The following is a 24425-nucleotide window of genomic DNA, read 5'->3' as shown; positions in this document are numbered from 1 at the left end:
TTCTAAACGCCCCCCCCCCCCCCCCCAAGCTTAAAAGTTGTGCGGGAACTTCTGTACCTTTGCCAAATTTTATCTTTCGATGCGCCTCTTGAAACCTGACTGTAATGGGATTTTAAGGTGCCGGCTCTATTACCCTCAGATTACCGCCATACGCTGCACTAAAAACGATCAAAGCGCATCAAATAACGCTCGTAGCAAGCGGGAGTTTAGTTGCATCTTCATGTTTTGTCACACAGTGCATACACGACGCCTCCGCATCTTTTGACTTCGAGTTTTGGTACGCAGATGACAACGTGACGTCTTATTTTTCGACTCTTACACCAAGGTCGAGAAAAAAAACCCATCTGTTTGTGTAAAGGCTAGGAATCTACTAGAGCCGTACGACAAAAATCAAAGCTAGCGAACTTGTTGTGCATTGATAACAGCCGAAACCGCAAAGTTCGTCCAAAGTTTTTCGCGTAACAACTAGGGCGTTAGCATTAAGCGCTGTGACAGTGTACTCGAGCCGTATACTTGCTTGGAGGGTATTGCGCTTTGTTTCAGGTGCAGCACAGTGTCACCGATAGGATCCGAGCCCACTGCTCGATATTCCTCACGCCTAGCTTCTCGTTTTATTTAATCAACTGTGTGTAAAAAGCGCCTCGGATATTTGCTTACGTTACAAGCAAAATCTCAATTCGGTTTTATTAAGTATATTGAGAAGCTTCGCAGTGTGGTAATAATTTTCTTTTGTAAGTCGGAGTGACTTCCGCCGTGCGGTAATATGTGCGTTCATAGGATGGCACCTGCCAGCCGCGCTCCTTAGCAATGCTCGCGCAAGTTAGAGAGAAACCTCATTTGGTACGCAGCAGCCATAAATTTAGAAAAATACACTTCTGCTTCCTTCTAAAATAAAAGGTGTGCTGTGTAGATCTACATATGACATGCCTTCTAAGGTTCTGCCTTCAGCCACCCTCCTGTACAAAGATAGAGCATTAAAAATATCAGAGGCTGTATTAGAACTCACTACACAAAAACATATTTGTCGCAGTGCGTTTCGGGGTTGAAAATGAAGCTAGAATGTACCAGAAACCTACTCGATAAGTTGAAGACTGGGATGCGTGCTGTTCTTATACAAGTGCAAATATTTACAAGGGGGACGCCTGCAATCATTGCTGACGTATGGGCTCCGTATAAGCGATCGACGTAGTTTTTGCGTAGCATCAGGTATTTCTGTAGCGGCAGGTATGAATGGCCCTGTTGCATGAAACTTCGGCGGTTATCGAAAAGAACGAAGCATCCGCACACTGTAGCGTGAATATTCTCTGTAAAGAAAAAACAAAGAATGTAATGAACTACAAAATGATCGCTTTTCTGATGTTCTGTGTAAAAATTAGAAATAGAAACCTATCCAAGCATTATTTCTTATTTTATAACACACTCTGATGTGTGGGTTCCTTCCAGTTTTTCTTAAAACAAGACCTAATTTTTATATCTGAGTGAGCCTGAAAATGTCGCACCAGTTTATAAAGTTTCCAACAAGGCTAACAAGGACACTATTCTGAGTAAACATCAACTTTCAGGTACGCTAGTTAGGAATGGAGTTCAGAGAAGCCAGAAGCCGAGAAAGGCATGTGATATTCACTAAATTTTGAGTATTGCAGGCGCTGAAATATTTTTTTTATTGCCAAAGCATTATATAGCTCATGACGCGGAAAATGCGGCGTTCTCGTGAGTGTCAACGCTAGACGGTCGGAAAACTCACGTTACCTAATGGCGCCACCGGATGTGTCAACATCATCAGGAAAGGAGCAAAAATCAAATTTCTTAAAGAAAATTTCTCCGGAAGTGGTTTCGAATCCGGCCCGGCGAGAACAGATGTGCTTTGCCGCTTAGTTTATTAGAACAATGCGCCAGTTTTGTTTTCAATATGCAATTTTTTGCAGTAATGTAATGTTCCATATACATGAGCAATGTAGAAATAACCATGAAAGAGCACATTGCAAATGAACACGATGTATAATACTGCACATCTGTGCAATCCAGGACTAGGAATAATGCAATGAAGAGCGCAACATTAAGAGTGAGTGTCACTGCGGCTCGCGCTAGGTCTGGGCATTGACTTCCTTGAAATGAGCAGTAATTCTACTGAAGTGATTTTGCAGAAACAACACATCCGCAATGTCTGTCCATCATGAGTGTTTTCCAGAGGCTGTGTAGAGGATTTAGAAGAACATGTTTAAGGGTTCATGAAATAAAATCAGTGCTGTGAGATATCGTACAGAATGCGGTGTGAAATTAAGTAGTACATATTTCAAATTGATCAAAGAATGCTGAATCGTTTCTGGAGCGTGCGAAAGCGGCACTTTACCGTAGACACAAAAATACCCGTTTTCTCTGGCCATGTTGTAAGGGACAATGTCTCGCTATGTAGCATGTAGAAAAATGCCTTTGTAGACTGCGACTGGGGAAACTTACGCACTCTTTTGACTACATCATGTCCTTGTGGCCAAACAGCGCCACGGGAAGGGCTTTTTCTTTTACTCAACATGGGGTCGAAAACCCTTTTCTAGAGCCTTTCACCCTAGAAAAAGCTATTACCCATTGTATCACCGGTGGGTGCCCGGCGGAACTGGGGATTGATCCCGCACCTCCTGCTTGTGAGGCGGACGCTTAAACAACTATCTCACCGCCGAGGTCGCGAGAACAGATCAGATTCGCTGGCCATTGCATTAGAGTAGAACGCCATTGCCCCAGCCGAAGACCCCGCGTGCACGCTTTCGCATTCAGAGCATGTATCTTAAGTCACCTCCGTAATTTTTTCATTTACTTAATCCGGAGAGCAGTAACAGGTCAAGCTATGTTTCGTTGGTCTTCAAAAAAAATTTACTTTTATCTGCTTCAAACTTTTTCACAGGTGTTAAAATTGGTATTGACAAGACAGGGACCATACAAATGCTACGACGACGTTGGATGCTTTAACCTTGAGAACAGAATGGCCTTAGAAATAGGTGGACCAGTTCCGCCAGAAGAAGCAAATGTAAAGTTCTATTTTCACAGCAATGGAAGTCATTCCGGAACAGAAGTGCCCCTGAAGAATTGGACGAAAGTTATGGAAGGAAAAAACTACACCCAGCAAAAGCGACTCGCCATCATATTTCATGGATTCAAGGAAAGCTCAAAGACGAAACAGGTTGTTAACCTGACGAATGCCCTTTTGGAAAAGGTAACGCTTTGCTCATATACAGCATAAGGAAACGCGCACTTGGTTACGAGTTTGAGATTTTTGTCCACGTTGCACTAATTACATGCTAAATATTACATGAGCAAGTGCTCTTGGCATAAGTTTCTCTGAACAGCATTCCAGAGTAAATAAGGAAGAACCCACTCAGTTAGCGAAGCAGCAAACGGCCCAGCGCACCGCTTTACGGCTGGTTATACTAGCAGAAAAAGGTGGGGGTCCGAATATCGCTCGAACCTATTGCTTTCTGAGTGCGTTTTGTCTTGTCGTGAGATGAACGGGCGAAAATGAGTGGCCTAAGAGAGGTTAAAATGTACTCGTAAAATGGCTTTAAGCAATAAAAACACAAAAAAGCTGCCTTTAGACCGCACCCATGGGCTAACTGTGGGTAGGGTGATCTATAACGGGTAGGGTGTGCCATACAGGTCACCACTACGTAAAGTTTTGTTCCGAAAACTGAATATGTGGCTGAGGCCGAGCAGCGTTCAGTTCATATTGTTGTGCAGTCGAGGTGAGTAAGAAGCACAGTGCGCCCTCGCTTTCTGTGTGCTGAATGCAGGGATTAGAGAAAGTCGAAAGCCTGCAATCTTCTGCAGATAACATTTACAGACTGATAAGACCCTTTTTTTCACTTGGCTCCTCGAGAGCCTAGCGTTTCACCACGCGTACTTTCATACGGCTGTCACAAGTTTTTTTTTCTTAATTAATTCACATTTGAAATCGCTTGAAACAAAACTGCAGGAGTATGACTCCATGGCTCTCCATTTTGAAGGGCATGAAGAAACTCTTGAGCCATAAATAAATAGGCAAAGAGTGCTTCGTTTATGGTTTGCTTTATCGTTTATGAAAAATTAACGCCCCAATGCGACTCAGGCTATGAAGGGCGCCGTAGTGAAGGGCCCTGAAAATTTAGACCACGGGGGGTTCTTCAGTGTGCACTCATACCACGCGGTACACGGGAATTTAGAAGATCGCGTACATCGAAATTCGACCACCGCGCCTGGGATCGAACCAGCTCAAGCCACCACAGGCATGAGACGACGCGCCACTTTCAGTGCCAATGAAATAAACACATGGGGCGTATTCAGAAATGACTAGAGCGAGAACTGTGGCGATTTCACGCCGTGTAAAGCTTTGGAGTAGGTGTATATATGGCGAATACTACTAAGGTACAGTGGATGGTAGACAGGGACACGTCGCCCGAAGAAATACTTGAAAGGTAAATTTCACGAACACCACTGCGAATGCGAGATTGTCGACAGGGTGAAAATCTGAAGTAGCGTCCTCATGTCAAACCTGATGCATGGGCATCCGATGTTTTAATTCCTAATGTATGCCGTAGTTGCCAATCGAGGTACTGCAATGACTAACAAAATTTCGCAATGGCTTCTAGGTTGACTACGACGTAATGACCATCGACTGGAAGGATGCGGCGGCATTTCCGCAATATGGAAGAGCCGCTGCTAACAGCCCCATGGCTGGTGCTCTAGCCTCTGTATTGCTTCAGTCTATGTACTTCGAACGTATCCTGAATCCGGAAAATGTGCACCTGATTGGATTCAGCCTGGGCTCCCATGCAGCAGGCTTTTGCGGCCGGCACTTTGAAAACAAAACTCTTAAAAAACTCGGACGAATATCAGGTATTTCCTTAACTAGAACCATCTTAGAATATTTCCATTTGTTTTTAATGCTCAGCTAATTGCGCCACAGGCACTGCTGGCGATGCACAATCTTTTATTGATTTTTCTTGCCTACCTTATCGAATGCTAACATATTTAATTAGGGATTTTAGGTCTTGTTTTATAGCGCGTACGATGGATTCCTTTAAACTTGCTCAAAAAGTACTGGTTGCACTTCCAGGAATTGCAACTGCAGTAGTTTGATATTAACGTAAATCATTAGAAACAAGATTGATATTTCTCGAAAACTCTCGTGTTGTTATTACCATTAGTTGTGCAAGCCGATGCGCCAGGCAGCACGTAAAAACAAATACCGGAACATCCAGCGCTGACAGATGAGGGACGAAGGAAGGGCGAGACACACAGGGTGCTGTCTCGTCCTTCCTTCGTCCCTCATCTGTCAGCGCTGGATGTTCGGGATGTCAAACCAACTTGCGCAGTAAAACACCCGCTCACAAAGAAACAGACGAGAAACAGTCCAAACAGCATTGCAACACTAACATACATAACACCTAAGATGAAAAAATCTCAAATTGAGTGATTCCATCATCAGTGAAAGGTTTGCGTTTTAGACACGCACACTCAGAAAAAGAAAGGAAACAGCTACGGGGCTTAAAATATGCAAAACTATGTGAAATGTAACAGCTCCTGCGTTCTTAGTTTTCTACAGTGCCTCTTGTAGAGCTCATTGTAGTGCTAAATTTCAGAAGGTCCAAAAGAAAATTCTAAATTCTGAAGACAGGTATGTTTTTTGTCGTCAGGTTATTATAAAAGCCATCGATCTATAAAGAGTGTGAATGGATAACATAAAAACAAACCACTTTGGCTCTACACTTATGCTAAAACTTAACTTAACTTAACTTACAACTTAACTTAACTTAACTTAAAACTTAAACTTAAAAACTTAACTTAACTTAACTTAACTTAACTTAACTTAACTTAACTTAACGCACCGGAGCTTGGTTCCCAACTGGATTGTAGGCATGAAATTGGTCGTTGGCACCTTCAATGAGTAATTTAACAAAGAGAGCGGCAGACAGCCTGCTCTTAGGCACCGTGAAGGGCGCGTATTAAAGCTTTGTTCCTGTATTTTATGCATGTGGCGCCTGTAACCCAATAAAACGAGAGAGGTTCTACGTTGAAGTGACAAGAAGGTATTGCCGACTATCATGAAGCGAGCTCAGCTTTGCACACCAGCAAAGTGTAAACCTCCACGTGCTTTGAACTAATTATTATTTATAAACTTATAAACACGTGCATATTATCCTCATGTAAGAATTCCTAGTCGCCGTCTCGAAGCGGGTTGAATTCCTTAATGAAGCATAAAGAAAAACCAAGCGCTACAACTAATAGAAGTGCATTTGTAAAAATAAAACACACACGCAGGGCGCAACTAATTATGCAGATAAAAAACAAGAAAAGAAAGCAACTTAACATTCAGAAGCGCTGTCTCGAGCTCCTTTCTCCGTTTTTAGCGAGAGCTGTGAAGCGCCTTATTCTTGGTCATCGCGTCGTTGCTGACCCGTGGCTGCTAGTTGCCATGAGAACCACCCTAAGGCTCGTTACTGTGTAAAGACAAGGTGGAGGTTCACCGTTGAAGGAAGGAAACTATGGCGAGAGCAGAGGTGTCTGGCACCCTCAGTCTGCGGCGCACCTAGAGCTGAGGGCTGGTGAAGCGTGCTATTAGAAAAACGAGTACGTGTGGAGAGCTAAAGAGTGGTATATAACACCACATACATGCGCGTCGCACCCGAAGTATCTGCCTTAATACATCGCAAAATAAAAATACGTTAAACCATGTCACTGAATTCAGCGTTACACAGCGGCAGCTGCCAAAGCGGCGTTTTTACAATGCATAATATTCTCTCTCTCCTACATAAAGAGGTCAGAGCGTCCCACACTCTCATATGGTCTATCGGTGGTGAGACCAAGACGCAGTGAAGCTTGCTTTTGGAAAGCGCCATTTCTGCAGAGGTACGGACACACGCACACACACGACGAAGAAGCGCTACTAACAACTATTTATTTTCGGAAGAGACATGAGCAAAAAACGCGCCACAACGGCTTACTACGCGCAGCAAGAGGTTCAGCAGCCGTTGATCCTCGTCTTCACGCGTAGAAACAGAAAGAGGAAACAAACACAAACACAAAAAAAACAAAGAAAAAAACTATGGCAGCAGCAAGTGTAGGTTACAGAACCTTAACATACTGCCTTCAGGTAGTTAAAGTCGGTTCTCCCTAAAATAAAGCAAAGACCACTGAAACATTGGTTATCTGGCGCAGTTTTCATGGCATACGTTTCAGTAACTGCTTGTTGTTTTCTCTTCCTAGTTCTACCTATCAAGTTCGTATTTTTGAGTAGTGAAATGGATTCGCATTGTGCGCAGCGCGATGCCAAATTTTAGGATTTTGCACCCTCTTCAACAGCCTTCTGGTGCTCTGTTCTCTTGTTTAGACACCTCCCCGTCTGCCCCACGTATGCCTGTTTACAGCTGAGCGGAATATTGTAAAGGACGTTTTCGTCGCAGTGAGCATATGTCGTCTCGCGTCTGTCGCTACAATTGGGTTTCTTTTTCGGTTTTTCTTGTCAAGTAACCTTTTTTTGCACACTCCTACAGGCTTATGAGGGGACGAAAAACTATCTTTGCTCCGTACTTGCTTTCTGTTTCCTTTAATCTGTCAGGAATGTTGTTAATTATGGCAACACAAGGAGTTGTCCTTCATTGTTAGTTTTGTTTGTTTTTCTGAAACCAGCGGTATCTCAAATTTTCCGCAGTGCTTGGTAAAAAACTCTCCAAGATTGCCGCTCGCCTTCAATAGCGTGACCTGCTGATCAAGGCTAAGCATTACTTCGTAGGGCCACGATTTTCTGGTCGCTTGCTTCAAGCAAGACGATGCAATACCAAGTTGACGATTTTTGAATGGAGGAATAAAAACACAACAAGGGCTTTTCTGCTCTGGGTTTGTAAGCCCAGCAGGTGTTGTTATCACTGCAAGCGATGTGGAAGACTGTAAGTTTGATTAGGCAGTATTTCGGGGTTGCGCAGGTGACCTCAAGCCGTGGAAATGTTGTTTTTCGCGCGTAGAAAATGTCATTTACAATATTCCGCTCAGCTGTAAAACGGCATACATGGGAGAGGCGGGGGGGGGGGGGGGGGTGCCTTAACAAGAGACTACGAGGACATGTAAGGGATTGTGAGCAGGCCGAAAAATCCAAACGTCTAGTACCCCACTGGGCTAAATTCGAATGCATTCTACTATTAAAAAAGGCAGGGTGATAGGTAGAGCTGGGAGCAGAAAACAACGAGAAATCATCGAAGTTTCTGCCATGATGATTGCGCCAGATAACCAAGTGTCAGTGCGCCTTCGATCATGTCAGGAATAATCGAAGGCATCTGAAGGACCGTAATCTGAAGCTCTTGTAACACGCATGTGTTCGCTGGCATAGGTTTTTTCAGTTTTTGTTTTTTTTTTCTTCTTTTTCGCTTTTTATTTTTTGGCACAGTGATGACGTTTCTCACTCATCTATCATTCGAAAAATAAACAGTTATTAGTAGCTGCTCGGAGTGTACGTTTGTGCGCATTCCTGAGCACAGTTAGCGCTTCCAAAAACTCTAAGGATCAAATACCAACTGGCCCCAGTAGTAGCCCTTGTGAGTCTAGGTACGGACAGGCCAGGATTGGAAAATGAATCTGTCATAGTTTAAGGTTAAAGCGTCGTCCAGCGACGCGACGCTAGCAAACAGATTGGTTGGAGAAATAAATTAAACGGGGAATCATTCTGTTTATTTAAGAATACAGAACAAATAAGGCATGAACATTTTTAAAGGGCAGGCACTCAGTGTACGATCGTTGATTTTATGAGAGCTGAGAATAATATGAAGAATTCCTAATGAATACGAATAAAAATGTTAAGCATCGACGACTTCTTCATTATTGGAATGTTGGCAGTTTTCGCAATCATGCTTCCTAAGAGATACGAGCTGAAGGCCAACGAAGGCACATAAATCGTACAGTGATGACGGCATGGTTGGAAGCTTCCCGAAAGGTGTGGAACAAGCAAATAACAAAGAAAATACGCCATTGACTATTCTTATCAGCGTCGTAGTCAGCCTAACTTCGTTTACCATTGAACAAAGGCCTCTCCCATATCCCTTCCGTGAGCCCTGTCATGTGCCAGTGACTGCTAAGTTGTTCTTGCAGACCTTACAATCTAATCTGCCTCCTAAATTTCGCAACCCCCTGCTACGCTTGCCTTCTACTCCTAAGAGACCATTGCTTCCTTTTCCCGCTCGTTACGCATCCTGGCAACACCAGTTCTTTCTACTCCTCATTGTTTACTTGAGTACTGTATCCGAACGATTTCACCGAACCTCTTCTGCTCTCTTCCTTCCTGCTAACAGTAACTAATTTTCCTTCTCCGTAGTTCTCTGCACAGCTCTTAAATTAATTTGAAGTCTTTTCGTTAGCTCCCAAGTTTCCGCCTTCAAGTCAGCACGGCGTACATAAGACAGTTGTACCTTCCTTCTTTTGGGCTTCTGCTAAACTGATGTTGATTACTCGGGAATGTCTTCCTTATTGTTCTGGTATTTCACTCTTCTCGTTCTAGTCAGCAGTCACTGACTGCGTGGAGTGGACTTATTCGTTGACAACTTTCAATGTTCCGCTGCTGATAGACCATACAGAGTGGCGACAACAATCTAGAATTCTGCGAGTAACAGGTGTGCGACAATGCACTGAGGGACTATAACAGAGAAGATAGCAGAGAGGCTGCGCAGTAGTGAAGCTTGCAGGTCTAAAGACGTTAGAAATCATGAATGCCTTGCTTTGCAAACTTGGGAACAAGAACTCGCTGTAGAAGACCGAATGGTGAAGCTGAAATTGATAAAGATTTCAGAATGTGTATCCATTCCAGCATTCTGCAGGAAACAGAGATGCTAGCTAAGTTGGCGAAAAGCGAACGATCGTGGTTAGATGTTTGTACCTGGTTATATTTGATTAGAGAATCGGGCAACTAAGCATACACACGAGCTTTCTCTAGGAAACAACGTTCGCGAACTAAGGAACTCTATCGACAATAGATCGTCCTTTTTGACCTGGGATGACGAGCGATGATTGCTGCGCTTACAAATATAATTACTCACTCTGCGATATTCGCTCGGAGTAGGAGAGCTAGCCTTAATACTGGAAAGGTCTTATAAAAGAAAGATTTGATAAGGATATACCAGCGAATCAACACTTCTAATCTAACAGAGGAGAAACACTGGCAGAACTGTCGAAGCTCATTACTGAGCGCGACGCCAAAAACAAGTGCACACATTATATTGCAAATTGAGCGTTCCTGAGGTACATGGGTGCTCGAGAAGCGGTGAAAAGGAAATAATGCATTGGCAAAACTAAGTTTTAAGCACTATCTATAATAGATATCCATGTTATTGCAAATATATATAAAAAAGAGGATATGAACATAAGTGCGCAAATTATAGTGAAAATTGAGCGTTCTAGAGGTACAGGGGTACTGTAGAAGCGGTGCGTAGGAAATAATGCAATGGTAAAAGTCAATTTTAAGCACTATCAACAAAGGACGGCCAGGTTATTGCAAATATATATAAGGAAGAGGATATGAACATGCAAATGAGTACATAATTTTAATTGAAGAAGAGCTCAAAACATGAGATACGGAATACTGGCGAGCTTTTGCTAGCGTAAGCTACCACTTTTTACGCGTAATGCCTCACCGCCTCAAACATGAATCTCGGAAAAATGCTAGAGTTGCCCCAATCTATGCTAAAATGGATGTCACGGGCTTCAAATATACTGACCGGTCGGCCTGGTGTCTTTAATGAACAAAGTGTTACTAAAAAAATCACTTATAAGTTTGAAACCTCGCGGACATCAGTCAAAAACAAAACCAGGCTGCGCCTAATGAAGGCTGCAGACACTGGACTATACTGACACCGTCATTCATCTGCCAGAGAAATGCAGATTTCATAAGCTCCGTTGTGCATAGATAAAGAGAAAATCTTTCACTCACACGATACCCCAGCAATATGCGCACATTGCGTAAAGTGTGCGGAAGAGAGATATAAATGTTGCTCAAAAATATCAGTAGCGGCGGCATTGCAGATATCATCTTTGGATGAGAAATTCAGAAAATCTCAATCAGGGGCACATAATCACCAATATTTTACGGGCCTGTTAGGTTTGAGTCATTGTGTTGCCATGAGTACGCACAATTTCGTTAAAGAGAAATTTGCAAAGCTTACTGAAAATTTGAGTTGATGGCAGCATACTTTTGAAACGATATTTTTCAAAATAGCATGTGTAGAGCGGTTTATTGGCACCTTCAAGCGCCGGCGACGAAGACCCTGGCGCAAGAAGTCTAAGAACGAGCGAGGCGAGGGACCGGCACACAAGCGGCAGTTCTCCAGCACGAGCCTCCTACGGGCGGCGCTAGCGCTTCGTCGTCGTTGGTGGCGTGCTGTATCATCTTCTTCATTCCAACTGCCCCGGCGGAAAGAGGGAGCCATCCTGGCGACTCAAGGCGAGGAGACGACGAGAGGGCTGTAATAAGGCTTCAAGCGGCTGACATGAACGACGTCGCGACCACGGCGGCGATGGTCCAAAGAAGGTGTCACCGGTTCGATGATATAGTTGACAGGTGACGTACGCTCTAAGATAAGGTAGGGACCAATGTGCTTGGCCGAAAATTTGGACGCAGCCGGAACAGAGAGCCAGACCAATGATCCAGTAGAGAAGTGTGCAGCGGGCGTGTCTTGATCGGACTCATGTTTGCGGAGTCCTTGACGTTCGGCGGTGAAGGAGCGAGCCAACGGGCGGCACTGCTCAGCATGGCGGGTAATGTCAGAAAGGGAAGTATATTCTGAGCTGTCGGGGTTGTAGGGAAGGATGGTGTCCAGGAGGCAGGAAGGCTCGCGCCCGAATAAAAGAAAGAAAGGGGAAAAGCCGGTGGTTGCCTGAGATGCGGTGTTATTTGCATAGGTTACGAACGGAAGGACTTGACCCAATTAGTGCGGTCGGAGCTAATGTACATGGCGATCATGTCACCAAGAGTTCGGTTGAATCGTTCGGTGAGGCCGTTAGTTTGAGGGTGGTAAGCAGTAGTGGTACGGTGGACTGAGTGGCACGCATCGAGAAGCTCGTGAACAACTTCAGACAAGAAAACACGGCCGCGGTCACTGAGAATTTCTCGCGGAGCGCCGTGACGCAGGACGAAGTGATGAAGGAAGAGGGCGACGTCGCGAGCAGTAGCCGCAGGTAGGGCAGCGGTCTCAGCATACCGAGTGAGGTGGTCCACGGCAACTATAAACCATCGATTCCCGGCGGTCGTGAAGGGGAGCGGCCCATATAGGTCGATGCCCACACGATCGAAAGGGCGAGCCGGGCACGGTAATGGCTGTAACGGGGCAGTCGAGGGTCGAGGTGGCGACTTCCGCTGCTGACAGGCTGTGCAGGAGCGAACGTAGTGACGAACGAAGTTGTACATGCCTCGCCAGTAGTACCTCTGCCGTAGTCGCTCGTAGGTTTTTAGTGATCCAGCGTGAGCGCTCTGAGGGTCGGCATGGTAGTGCGCACAGAAATCAGACCGAAGGTGTCGGGGATTCACGAGGAGCCACTTTCGGCCGTCCGGTCGATAGTTGCGGCGGTACAGGAGATCGTCGCGGATGGAAAAATGGGAAGCTTGGCGACGAAGAGCTCGAGGGAAGGAGGACGTAGAGTGTGCACGAAGGACATCGAGCAGGGACGAAATCCATGGATCCTGGCGTTGTTGATTGGGCATGTCCATAGTAGTGAGCGCTGCGAGTAGGGAATCAGGTAAGGGGGAAGAGGGCGCAGGAGAGGGCAGTGGCGAGCGTGACAAGGCGTCGGCGTCGGAGTGCTTGCGGCCCGACCGGTAGACTACGGTAATATCGAATTCCTGAAGACGGAGCGCCCAGCGGCCAAGGCGTCCTGAGGGATCTTTGAGGGAGGCCAACCAGCACAAGGCGTGGTGATCAGTAACGACGGTGAACGGGCGGCCATATAAGTATGGGCGGAATTTCGTGAGAGCCCACACTACGGCCAGACACTCCTTTTCAGTCACGGTGTAGTCCGACTCTGCTTTGGTCAGAGCACGGCTGGCGTACGCAACAACGTATTCAGAAAATTCGGGCTTGCGCTGGGCCAGGACAGCACCCAGGCCGATTCCGCTTGCGTCGGTGTGCACCTCAGTAGGAGCAGTGGGGTCATAGTGCCGAAGAATAGGGGGCGAAGTAAGAAGGCGACGGAGCGTAGCAAAAGCTTCATCGCAGGCAGAGTCCCACGTAGACAGGTCGGCGGGACCATGGAGGAGTTTCGTAAGGGGCGCGACGATAGAGGCGAAATTAGGGACAAAGCGCCGAAAATAGGAGCAGAGGCCCACAAATTGGCGCAGCTGTTTCGTAGAGGTCGGTTTAGGGAAGTCAGCCACAGCACGGAGTTTGTCAGGATGAGGTAGGACACCATCTTTGGATACGAGGTGGCCGAGTATTGTCAGTTGCCGGGCGCCAAAGTGACACTTCTTGAGGTTAAGTTGAAGGCCAGCACGGGTGAGGCAGCTCAATATCTGGCGCAAGCGCTGGAGATGCGTCGGAAAATCGGGCGAAAACACAACAACATCATCTAAATAGCAAAGACAAATGTTCTACTTGAGGCCGCGCAAGATGTTGTCCATCATTCGTTCGAACGTGGCGGGAGCGTTACACAGACCGAAAGGCATTACGGTGAATTCGTATAGGCCGTCAGGGGTAACGAATGCCGTTTTAGGACGGTCGGACGCAGACATCGGGACTTGCCAATAGCCGGAACGAAGGTCCAGAGATGAGAAGAACTCGGCGCCTTGCAAGCAGTCAAGGGCGTCGTCAATTCGGGGTATCGGGTAGACGTCTTTGCGCGTAATTTTGTTGAGCCGGCGATAGCCCACGCAAAATCGTATCGAGCCATCCTTCTTTTTCACCACGACAACTGGGGATGACCAAGGACTGGCAGATGGCTGAATAATGCCGCGTTGTAGCATGTCGTCTACTTGCTCAGCGATGAGGCGGCGCTCGGGAAGGGACACACGGTAGGGGCGCTGGCGGAGAGGAGTATGTGCACCAGTTTCAATGTGGTGCTCGACAGTGCTCGCACGGCCCAAAGAAGAGGACTGGTGGTCAAACGATGAGCGAAACTGATTAAGCAGGACAAGAAGCTGCGCGTGTTGAGTTGTGTCGAGGGCGGGATCAATAGAGCGGTCGAAAATGTCCGACGGCAGTGGGTGATCGGGAGTAGCGCCACGTGGGGTGAGATCAGCGAGGTCGAGACTGGAGGAGGGCGCATCGGTGTCCAAGGAAGAGATGAAGTCAGCGGTTTCAAAATGACCAAGGCACTCGCCACGAAGCAGGGGAAACGCAGAGAATGAGGTGTTGGAGACGAGGATTGCGGCAGCACCGTGGTGAATGTCGAGACGGCGAAGGGAAGAGAGAGACGTCGGCGAGAGGCAAGGAGGGTGGAAGGCTTGAAGAGAACGGTGGCGTCAGAAACAGAAGCGGCGCACACAGGGACGAACACAGCACTCTCAGGGGGAATATCGGTGTCCTCGGCAACAACAAGCTTATCATCACAGCGAATCGGAGGTGCGTCGAAAAGTGTATCACAGAGCGGAGAAAAGACGACATGCGCACGGGCACAGTCAATGACGGCGCTAAGGCGGGATAGAAAGTCCCAGCAAAGGATTACGTCATGGGAGCTTGCACGGAGGACTAAAAATTCGACAACGTATAAAACATCGGCGATGACGACGCGGGCTGTGCAAGCGGCGAAGGATGAACGGGCTCGGCGCTAGCTGTACGGAGGGAGAGTCCAGAAGATGGGGTCGTAACTTTTCGAAGCGAACGGCAGAAGTTTTCGTTAATCACAGAAACGGTAGCCCCAGTGTCCACAAGCGCAAGTGTCGGTACGCCGTCTACAAACACGTCAAGAAGATTTGGCGGTGAAAGGCGAGGACTTGAACAGGGCGATGATAGCGCAGTTCGTGCCCCAGGAACTGCGGCTGCTCGTTTTCCGAATCGGCGGTGACGGTGCGACGCCTCATGGGCGACAAGGAGCGGCGGCGAGGGGACGGCGATCGGTGGGTAACGTAGGGCTGACGACCATGAGCGCGATCAGGTGAGGTGCCCCGATGGGGTGGTTCGAAAGATGGGCGAAAGGTGCGATCCGTAGCGGGGTAATCCGGCATGGGGTGTAGAGGCGCAGGCAGAGTACGTCGACAGAGGCGCGCGACGTGGCCGGGACGACCGCAGGCGTAGCAGATAGGTTTGTTGTCAGGTGTGCGCCAAGGATTGTAGGCAACGGGCGCGAAACGGTGCCGGGGAGCAGCAGGCGCAGACACCGCAGGGGGAGCGTCTGAAAGGCGTCGTCGTCGATGCCTTTCAGGATGTGCTTGATCTTCTCAGCCTCGGTCATAGCCGGGTCAACACGCTTGGAAAGGTCTACTACATCCTCAATGTAGCTCGTGAAAGTCTCATTGGTGTGCTGAGCTCGGACACGCAGGCTTTGCTCAGCGCGCAGCTTCCGCACGGCGGGACGACCGAAAACATCCGCGAGGGTGGTCTTTAGAACGGCCCAGGTGGGAATGTCTGCCTCGTGGTTTCGGAACCACAGGTTAGCGACGTCGCTCAGGTAGAATATCACATTTGTGAGCTTGACGCGGTCGTCCCAGTTGTTATGGCGGCTCACCCGTTCATACGACTCCAGCCAATCTTCCACATCTTGATCGCTGTGGCCGCTGAAAACAGCGGGGTCCCGCTGCCGGACGGCACCGGAACAGATGACTGGCTCCGGCGGGGGGGCTGGCTGTTGACTGGGGGGCTGCTGACCGGCCTTAGACATCGGGATGGTGCGACTGCGAAGGTCCACGGTGATGGGAAAAGGTGACCACAGCAACCTCCACCAAATGTAGAGCGGTTTATTGGCACCTTCAAGCGCCGGCGACGAAGACCCTGGCGCAAGAAGTCTAAGAACGAGCGAGGTGAGGGACCGGCACACAAGCGGCAGTTCTCCACCACGAGCCTCCTACGGGCGGCGGTAGCGCTTCGTCGTCGTTGGTGGCGTGCTGTATCATCTTCTTCATTCCACATGCAATAAAACTTCAAAGCAAGCAGCTTAAACTCAAGCTATGACATGTGGCTCAAGGTGGTGCTTTGTGTGATGCTGAAGTTGGACTTCCTCTGTAAAGCGCCCTGAACGGGGAAATGCACAGTGCACGTGCACTCCGTTCTCTCAAGTTTTGAAATAGCGGAATAGAAGCGTGGTAACCTACCTAAGCTTTCCGACAGCGAGTATCGACGAGCGGTTACCGTCTATAAACGTGTCTAAAGAGCTAATGCGATTGCTTGATTTATTCAAAATGAGATGCAAGAAAGCAATGCAGAAATTTAGTCAGTGGCATCAAAAACAAAATGGTGAAGAAATAAGAAGCATGGTAAATAAACGCTGGGTTGAATGGAAAGGGTGTAGCGAAAATTTGCAGGTTTTATAAAAGGTTTCTTTATGATTTATTTTAATTTTTACTTGCACAACAATCACATGCACTTTTAACAGCTCCTTCTTTCTTTAAATATAGCCCAGTTGACTCATGAATGCCAATTTAGAACGACGTCGTCAAAAAGAAATGAACAATCGGGGAAACTTGTAGTACAGTCATCGACTTTTTCTTGCATAACCTCTGATTAGCCGAATGCTGGTGGCGTGCATGAATTGCAGCAAATTTTTAAGACGTTTCGAAGTTTAGTGGAACGAACGCATTTGTAAAAACGAATAACTTGACAGCTCGTTTCGTAACAAAAGAAATAATACAGCGCAATTTACCGGCATTCTTTCTTTAGGTCTCGATCCCGCAGGGCTTCTTTTTGAAAACGAAAATCTATCATTATCATCTGGCGATGCATCTTTTGTGGACGTCATTCACGCCAACGGAGGGCTGATGACTGAGCTGAGATTTGGGAGGAAGAATCCAATGGGGCATGTTGACTTTTACCCCAATGGTGGTACATATCAACCGGGATGCACTGGAGGTAAATACTGTTTTCTGTTTTTTCGATTTTCATCCGCGTTCCGATGGTATTTGAAGTAAACATTCATTATTTGGCAAGGAGAAGTGCTTTATTTATCACCGCAGATTTTTTCGTTTCGTCTCTACTGCGCCCTGGGATACGCCAGAAGCTGTTCAAGCAAGGGTTTGACAGATTCCGGTTGAAGTAAATGGACTCTAGGCACTCAAACAACGTTTTTAAACACCACAGAGCCTGGCTGAAGCATGAATCCTACTGAGTAATAGCGCGGTACATTTTGAGCGCGGCACATTTTGGTGCCTCAAACACGGTGGTATGAAGCGCACAGTGTAAACCGGCAACATTTATACGCAGCCGAATAATTTGCACGAGTTTTTGTTTCTTGATGCAGCATTTCGCGTCGTAGCATAATTCACGACATTATAATTACTTTAGCTGCCCATTGCATTTATTCTGAACTGACATCCACAAAACGCAGTTTAAAGCTGCGCAAATATTTTATCTCTCTTTTCTTGCACTCCAGCCTTTCTCAGAGGTGGTCAACCGCTCCGCATCGTCGGTTTGAGTACAGGTCAACGTGGCGGGAAAAACACCACTGACATTTTCGCCAATCATTTTCGCGTCACCAAGCATAACGTGCACTGTACAAGCCACTCAAATGTCGCAACACCCTGTATGGTTGCCTTTCTCTCCCGACACTAGCGCACAGAAGCAGAGGCATCCTGCTACTGCGTACCAGAGTGCGTGTTCGATTGCCAGCTACGCATGCAACATATTTTATGCAGACGAAATGCGACGGCGCCTTTAGGATTTCATCATATTGTTGGCGCATTGCAGTATGCAGGTAATCTTTGAATGTACGAAAGATCTCATTAAGAAACATCAAAGCACGACAGCATCAAACCGCAGAGACAGAACACAACGGGCAGAAATATCAGTGTAAATGAATAAGCGCAGGTGACTTACATAAGTAGCTTTAAAATCGATCCAATCGAAAATGTTTTAAAGAACCACGGTAGCATAAAAGCGCCGAAGAGGAAACGCGGCATAGGCAAAATTCAGATGTATATGTTATGTGGGTATGTGCCATTCAGCCCGAGGACATCATCATCATCATCATGTAATGAGACAACGAAGGCAATGTCAATAGAAATATGGACTAGATACTTAAAGCGGCCGAAGAGTTCTACACGAATCTATACAGCAGCCAAAGTAATCAGGACGGTAATGAGACGGGCAGTCGCGTCCAACACTGGGATATCCCGCCAGTAAAGAAAGAGGAATTAAGGATAGCTTTAAGAGCGTTTAAAAACTTGGAAGCAGCCGGTGAGGGTCAGGTAACAGCAGATTTTCGGAAAGATGGAGGCAATATTATACTAGAAAAGCTAGCCACCCTGTGTACCCAATGCGTCATCACCTTGAGAGTAGGAAAAGCTTGGAAGACGCTAATATCAGATTAATGCTTCAGTAAATAGAAGTCAAGGGTATTAAATATTACAGAGAAAACGGCCTACTATTCGTTACATATAAGATGGTTACGAAGGTAACCGCTAACAGATTCAGGGCAACCTAAGACTTGAATCAAGCAAATGATCAAGCAGACTTTCGTAAAGGATAGTCGACAGCAGAACACTTTCACTCTGTCAGTCAGATGATACAGAATTATTGAGATTATAGTCTTCTCGGTATAGCTTTCATAGATTACAACAAAGCATTTGACTCAGTCGAAACCTCAGCAGTTACGCAGGCATTGCGTAATGACGGGGCAGAAGGCACGTATGTAAACCTACTGCAAGATATGCATAACGGCTGCACAGCTACCGTAGTCCTCTGTAAAGTCAACAATAAAAGTAAAATTAGGTAAAGTGTCAGGCACGGAGACACGATCTTGTCAATGCTATTCACTGCCCTTTTACAGCCGATATTCTTATCCCTGGATTGGGAACAGTTCTGCGTGAGTTAATAGAGGATACCTTAGTAATCTGCGATCCACTGATGACATTCTTGTGCTAAGTCACTAAGGAGGCGAAACTGCGAAGCATTAGCAGAATGTTAGACAGGCAAAGGAGAACAGTGAGTCTGAAAATTATTATGCGGAAAACCAAATTATTGTTCAACAGCCTCGGAAGGAAACAGCATTTCACGATACGTTGCGTGGTGCTTGTAGTAGTAAAGGAATGCTTCTGCTTGGTTCAGGTAGTGATCGCAGATAATGAATAGCAGTTTACCGATATCCCTCAAGAGAAAAGTATATCAAAACCGTATCTTACCGGCACTCACCTACTGGGCAGAAACGTGGAGCTTAACGAAAAGGAATCGACGCAAGTTAAGGGCAATGCAGCGAGCTATGGAAAGAGGAAGAGAGGAGAGTGCGCCAGGGACCAATGCGCATTAATGACTTCCTAGTCGAAGTCTGGAAGAAGAAATGGGCTTCGGCCGGTTAAGGGGTACCTAATGAAGTGAAGTTGAGGTTCTAGACAATAATCTGCTTCATCGATATAGGTGACGCCAACTCTAATACCGCCCTTCATCGTAATCCCAAATGTCACTAATGGACCAGCAATTGTTATTGAGGCTTTGGATGCATTACGCGATCCGAGCACGAGGTGCGAAGTGTGCTTAGTATTACAACCGAAACCAAAGTGCATGCGAGTACAAAGTTAAATTCTAAATTTTATCCTGCAGGGATGGCTGTTTCGTGATGCTGTCCACGTTTACTCCCGTTCTGGGCATCATCACCACGGCAACAAAATATAAATTTTTGAAGCTTTTCTTTAAACACACAAAAGCTTCCCTGCTTCCTCATAAGGCCAGCAAAAGTGCACTTCGCTTGAATAAAATGGTCATGGTGTCAAATTAGCTGAGGTGTACGAATGAAAATCGCCGGCGCAGCGCGCCGCAGATCGTAGTGGACACGTCCTCCAGCATGCGGCGCCACTAAACTTTTGGGCTTGAGCAAGGCGGATTTTAAATGATGGCGATGGCGGGAGCCAAATGCGGTGAAGAGTGACTGCAGCATAGCGAACTGGTGCAGCCCGAACACTAATATAGCGATAATACAAAGCTACTCATTAGAGTGTTGTGCACCAACAAAATAAGAAAATAGAAGCCTTGCTTCATTAGTCAGCGACAGTATTTAAAAAAAAAACAATGTGATACGTTTGTTTACTTAGTGGAACAGGAAATTTAAGTGCAGCATGCTTATTGCGGGCCCTGTTAACTGCGGTCGCATTGGCAGCGTCACTTTGCAGGCCTTGTTGCGATTTCCGGTCGAAGCAAGTTTCGAAGCACTTTGTTGTCGCTACGGTCCCGCGGTCTTCACTGACATGCTCGGGAAAGTGCATAAAATAGCTCGCAGGTCTGAAATTGTGCGGCTTAGTTTTCGTCTAGCATGCTGATTGCTATTCTGCCGTTGCCGTTCAGTAGAATTAATGCCCGCTGCTGCCGAATTTTCTTGGTGCGTCGTTTTCCAGTTCAGCGTGCAGCCAGTGTGATTTTTTTTTGCTCTAATGGAAAGTAGACCCGTTTGCCGATTGCAGCACGCATCTCACTTTTCATCTGAAGCGCTTAGCGCTATTAGAGACGATGAGCCCATGGCACGTGAAAAAGCGATGCGTCGGGGCCAAATGCGACAGCGTGGACTCTACCCTTGATGACACACTGTACCGCTTCGCGTTGGACTTTCATAGGTCATGCTTATTGGATTGCAGATGTAATCATAGCAATTTTCTTCCAGCTCAACAACACGACTGTGAAGCGTACTCCGAGTGCTCTATGGCCATGTGTATTGATGCACTTACATTTCAGGTCAACCTTGCGTCAGTTGCACGAATCCTAAAGTTGTTTTTCTACGCATATTAGTTTCTTACTTGTTGAAGTGTTTTTGCACTTCATACCTTTTCTCTGTATGTACTGTGGTCAATGAGTTGATTTAGAAGCTTAAACAACGCATAGTTTGTGCGAGAAAAGCTTCCAAACGAAATCATTTATTTGGGATGACATCCGCCTACAAAGAACTTAATGACTCGGCGGCGGCGTAGGCACTGGCCTGCTCGGCGGCCGTCGAATAGAACAGAATTCCCGCCGCCCTCGGCCGTGCTCACTGTAAATCTGATAGCGAACTTTAGAGATAAAGCATTCAAAATTACTAGAACATTCTGGAACAAAGTAGAAGCGGCTCCGCCTGGATGCGATCAATCGAGATAAACCTTGTCGCATCTTGCATCCGAAACAAAGTAATAAAGCGGCGTGCCGGCCACTCTGAAGAATGAACAAACAAGCGCTACTAAGATTCGCGGCAATATAATAAATTAACAGCCACACTTGTAGGGCACTCTACTGCGAATTGTGCGGTTACGGCAACGCTTTACAATTCATAGCATGCTGCAGTGTGAGACAAATTACTTTTAGAACAATTGCCACTAAGAATTATGCTGAGCCTGTCTCCCTGTAATGGTTGCAACCTATCTATGCCTCCTCCTCGCTAGCCATGTTCGTTGGGTTTTCAATTGCACACAAATAGCAGGAACTCGAGGAAACGTCTAAGGCCAAGTTTGGCATGTGTTGAAAGGGAGCAGCCCACAAGGGAGACGGGCTAGTAAATGCAACGCGACGAAAAGTAAAATAGGCCACTTTATAATTCGCGCTAAGGGTATACGCAGGTGTGACGTTACACTACGTAATAAAACTGGCAACCCCACCTTCCAGGGGCGCTATCAGCCCATAAGTCGCCATGTTTTTAACGTATAGGCCTGTATGGAAGCTTCGCTATCATGAGCGACAACTTGGATGGATCAGGCAGAGCTTAAGCAAGGTGAACGCGTGCACTGCTGGTCGCTTGCCCTATTTTGCGAAGGTCACTTGAGGCTTGGTTGCAGTAGATATAACAACTTTCGGCTCTTTACACTGAATATTCTTCAAAAATGAAGGCCGTTAAAACGAGCTATTTGCGTGCCCTGAAAGTTGCAATTGGTGCTAGTTGTAAGAGTACCTAGTGGGCAATGAGTCTCAGAGTATTCCTAATATTTTAGTTCAAATATATTATGTTATGTTATGATGGGTGTTGCGTATAATGATGAAAAACAGATGCAGTAAGATTTCGAAACGCGGAAACGCGTTTTTCGCTTGTGGCTGAATAATGTTTGGAAGCATAAATAAAAATAGCAGGACAATGCTGAAGACTACTTAATGCACAAACACGTGTGCAATGCATCACAAAAAAAACGGCCATTATAGATTTTACGTACAAATTTTGGCAAGATTCCACAGCTGTTTTGTCGCATGAGATCCAACCACATTATTATTTCTTCCATTTAGTGCACACAAAACTGTGTGATATGAGAAGGTAGTGGCAAGTAAATTAATAGGTTAAACAACTTTTGTAAGATTTGGCAGCTTCTGTGTGTTGTTTTTCAGATCAGCTTTTCTTTGCTTGCAACCTACTCCGTTCTGATTTCTATGTAGTGATGCAGAATTCCGGCCTTCAATTTTTATTTGCTATCCAAACAGGGCAAATAAAAATGGTACTTTCTAGTGTGCTTTTCGCTGTCAACTCATGGCAATCTCTTTTAAAAGTATGCTTTGAAATTCAGGCTTATAACGCTGGAGGATAGTCCACCTCGAGTTTTGCGTTGTATTAAGGCATTTTCTTTTCAAGAGTGTGCAGTAACTTATGCACTTAGGCATTCTCTGCAGCTCGAGCATGCTGAGAGGGACGCTGACGCAATCGTCTTCCCGTGAAGTCCTTGTGAACGATTCAGGGGTCTGATTCCTTTGAAGTTTTGACAAATTATGCAGAAATGTGAGTGGTGAAGTTGGAATATTTTGAAACTAGAGATTCAAGCTGGTTTTATTTTATTTTCGGAAGTTCCAAATGGCCTTAGATTCTTTTACAGCAATTTAGCTTTGCCAGAAGCCATCTACTTATTTACTACACCTGAATACCATTCTCAGAATAAGCAAGTCAAACGGTTCCCTCAGCACCCGCGAAAGGATTGCAATTAATAGAGTAAGAAAAATAGGATATTTATAGAATAACGTCCAGCGACTGCCCAGAGGTATAAGCTTTCTAATATTTGCGTGGCCCGTGTGGCCTATTCTATGCAACTGTTTAAGTTTTCAGTGAATTTCTACATGTGTGAAGTGACGAATATCAGAATCCGGAAATGCAGCTGCGGTCTACACGTTTGACCACCTGACTCGAAAAATCTTGAGAATTTGAGAGCTTCAAATGCTGTATAATTAGAATCCATGAATCCAAATATATTTCCATCTGAAATCAAGAGTTTTTACTCAAAACAATATGGCACCAATTGGTGTGACGAAAAAAACTGAGTGGTTATTTTACGCTTTTTGCACGTCGAACTGCACTTACGTTCTCAAGGACCATCGCTGGCGCAAAGGAGTGATTGGTATCCAAAAGCTTAATGATAAACACATTTCCATGGAACACAATAGGCAACTACCTAGGCCTACACCCCAAACGACACTCAGTGGTTTTAGCTGCGAGCTAACTACGCGCTAACTAGGCGTCCTATTTGCCTCAAAATGACACCTTGCAGTACTATATTGTGCAAACTGAAAAAAAAATGCGCATAGTGTATTATGTAAGCGGAATAATATACCATTGTCAAACATTTCAGCTCTTTCCGACCTGTCCTGCAGTCACAACAGAGGTTGGTGGTACTTCATTGAGTCTGTGAGGAACGAAACTTGTTTCTTCCGATCAATATAATGCCATCATTGGTACTCTTATGATGAGTGTTTAAGTAAAAATACCTCGAAATCTGCTAACATGGGGTTCCACAGCAACGATGCTCAAGAAAAAGGAAGCTATTACCTGAGAACACATTCCCATCCGCCATACTGCATTTCGGACGGTGAGTGATTTCAATATCTTTCCCCGACGCGATAGCACGCGCTTATGGCCTTCATCGTCTGTATGATTAGTCACGGGTTGGAACTGGACTTCTGCGAGTGTATTTCAATTGAGGCAAAAAAAGGAAAGCCTCCACTTATTTTGCTATTACACCATGCCTTATAGAGGGTGTATCGCCTAAGAGTCCCAGAAATGAAAAAGAAAATCCATTTTGAGTTAGAACAGCGCTTTCTCCGGCATAGCATTTTCAGCAGTGCAATGCGTCAAAATACAATCAATATTTGCTTACTAGTAAGTTGATTACCTATTATTCATGATGAACTTATTGCTTCAAGACATCTTACTTATTTAGAAGTTTCTAATTAACCATAAAGGCTATCTATATCAGTTTTGATTTTTCCATAATGCTACTGTTGTCGTCACTGGGGCGCAAGCAACTCTCGCGCCGCACGTGGCCCAAACCAAAACTGTGGGACCAGAAAGAGCGACAGCGAAGCATACAAGCACACGTTCCACATCGCACCTGTCACGCGCTATCTGCCCGTTCGCCGTTCCCAGTC

General features: G+C 45.9%; 1 pseudogene; it reads left to right on the top strand.

Moving 5' to 3' along the window:
* Positions 1 to 23874, top strand: part of LOC149333504 (phospholipase A1-like) — a 28708-nt pseudogene extending 4834 nt beyond the window's left edge.
* The last annotated feature ends 551 nt before the right edge of the window (positions 23875 to 24425 follow it).

Source organism: Amblyomma mixtum, chromosome 8 (genome assembly GCF_055824585.1).
Source record: "Amblyomma mixtum isolate Tamu chromosome 8, ASM5582458v1, whole genome shotgun sequence".
NCBI lineage: Eukaryota > Metazoa > Arthropoda > Arachnida > Ixodida > Ixodidae > Amblyomma > Amblyomma mixtum.
The sequence above is the reverse complement of the archived record's forward strand: the minus strand, read 5'-3'. Positions and strand labels throughout refer to the sequence as shown.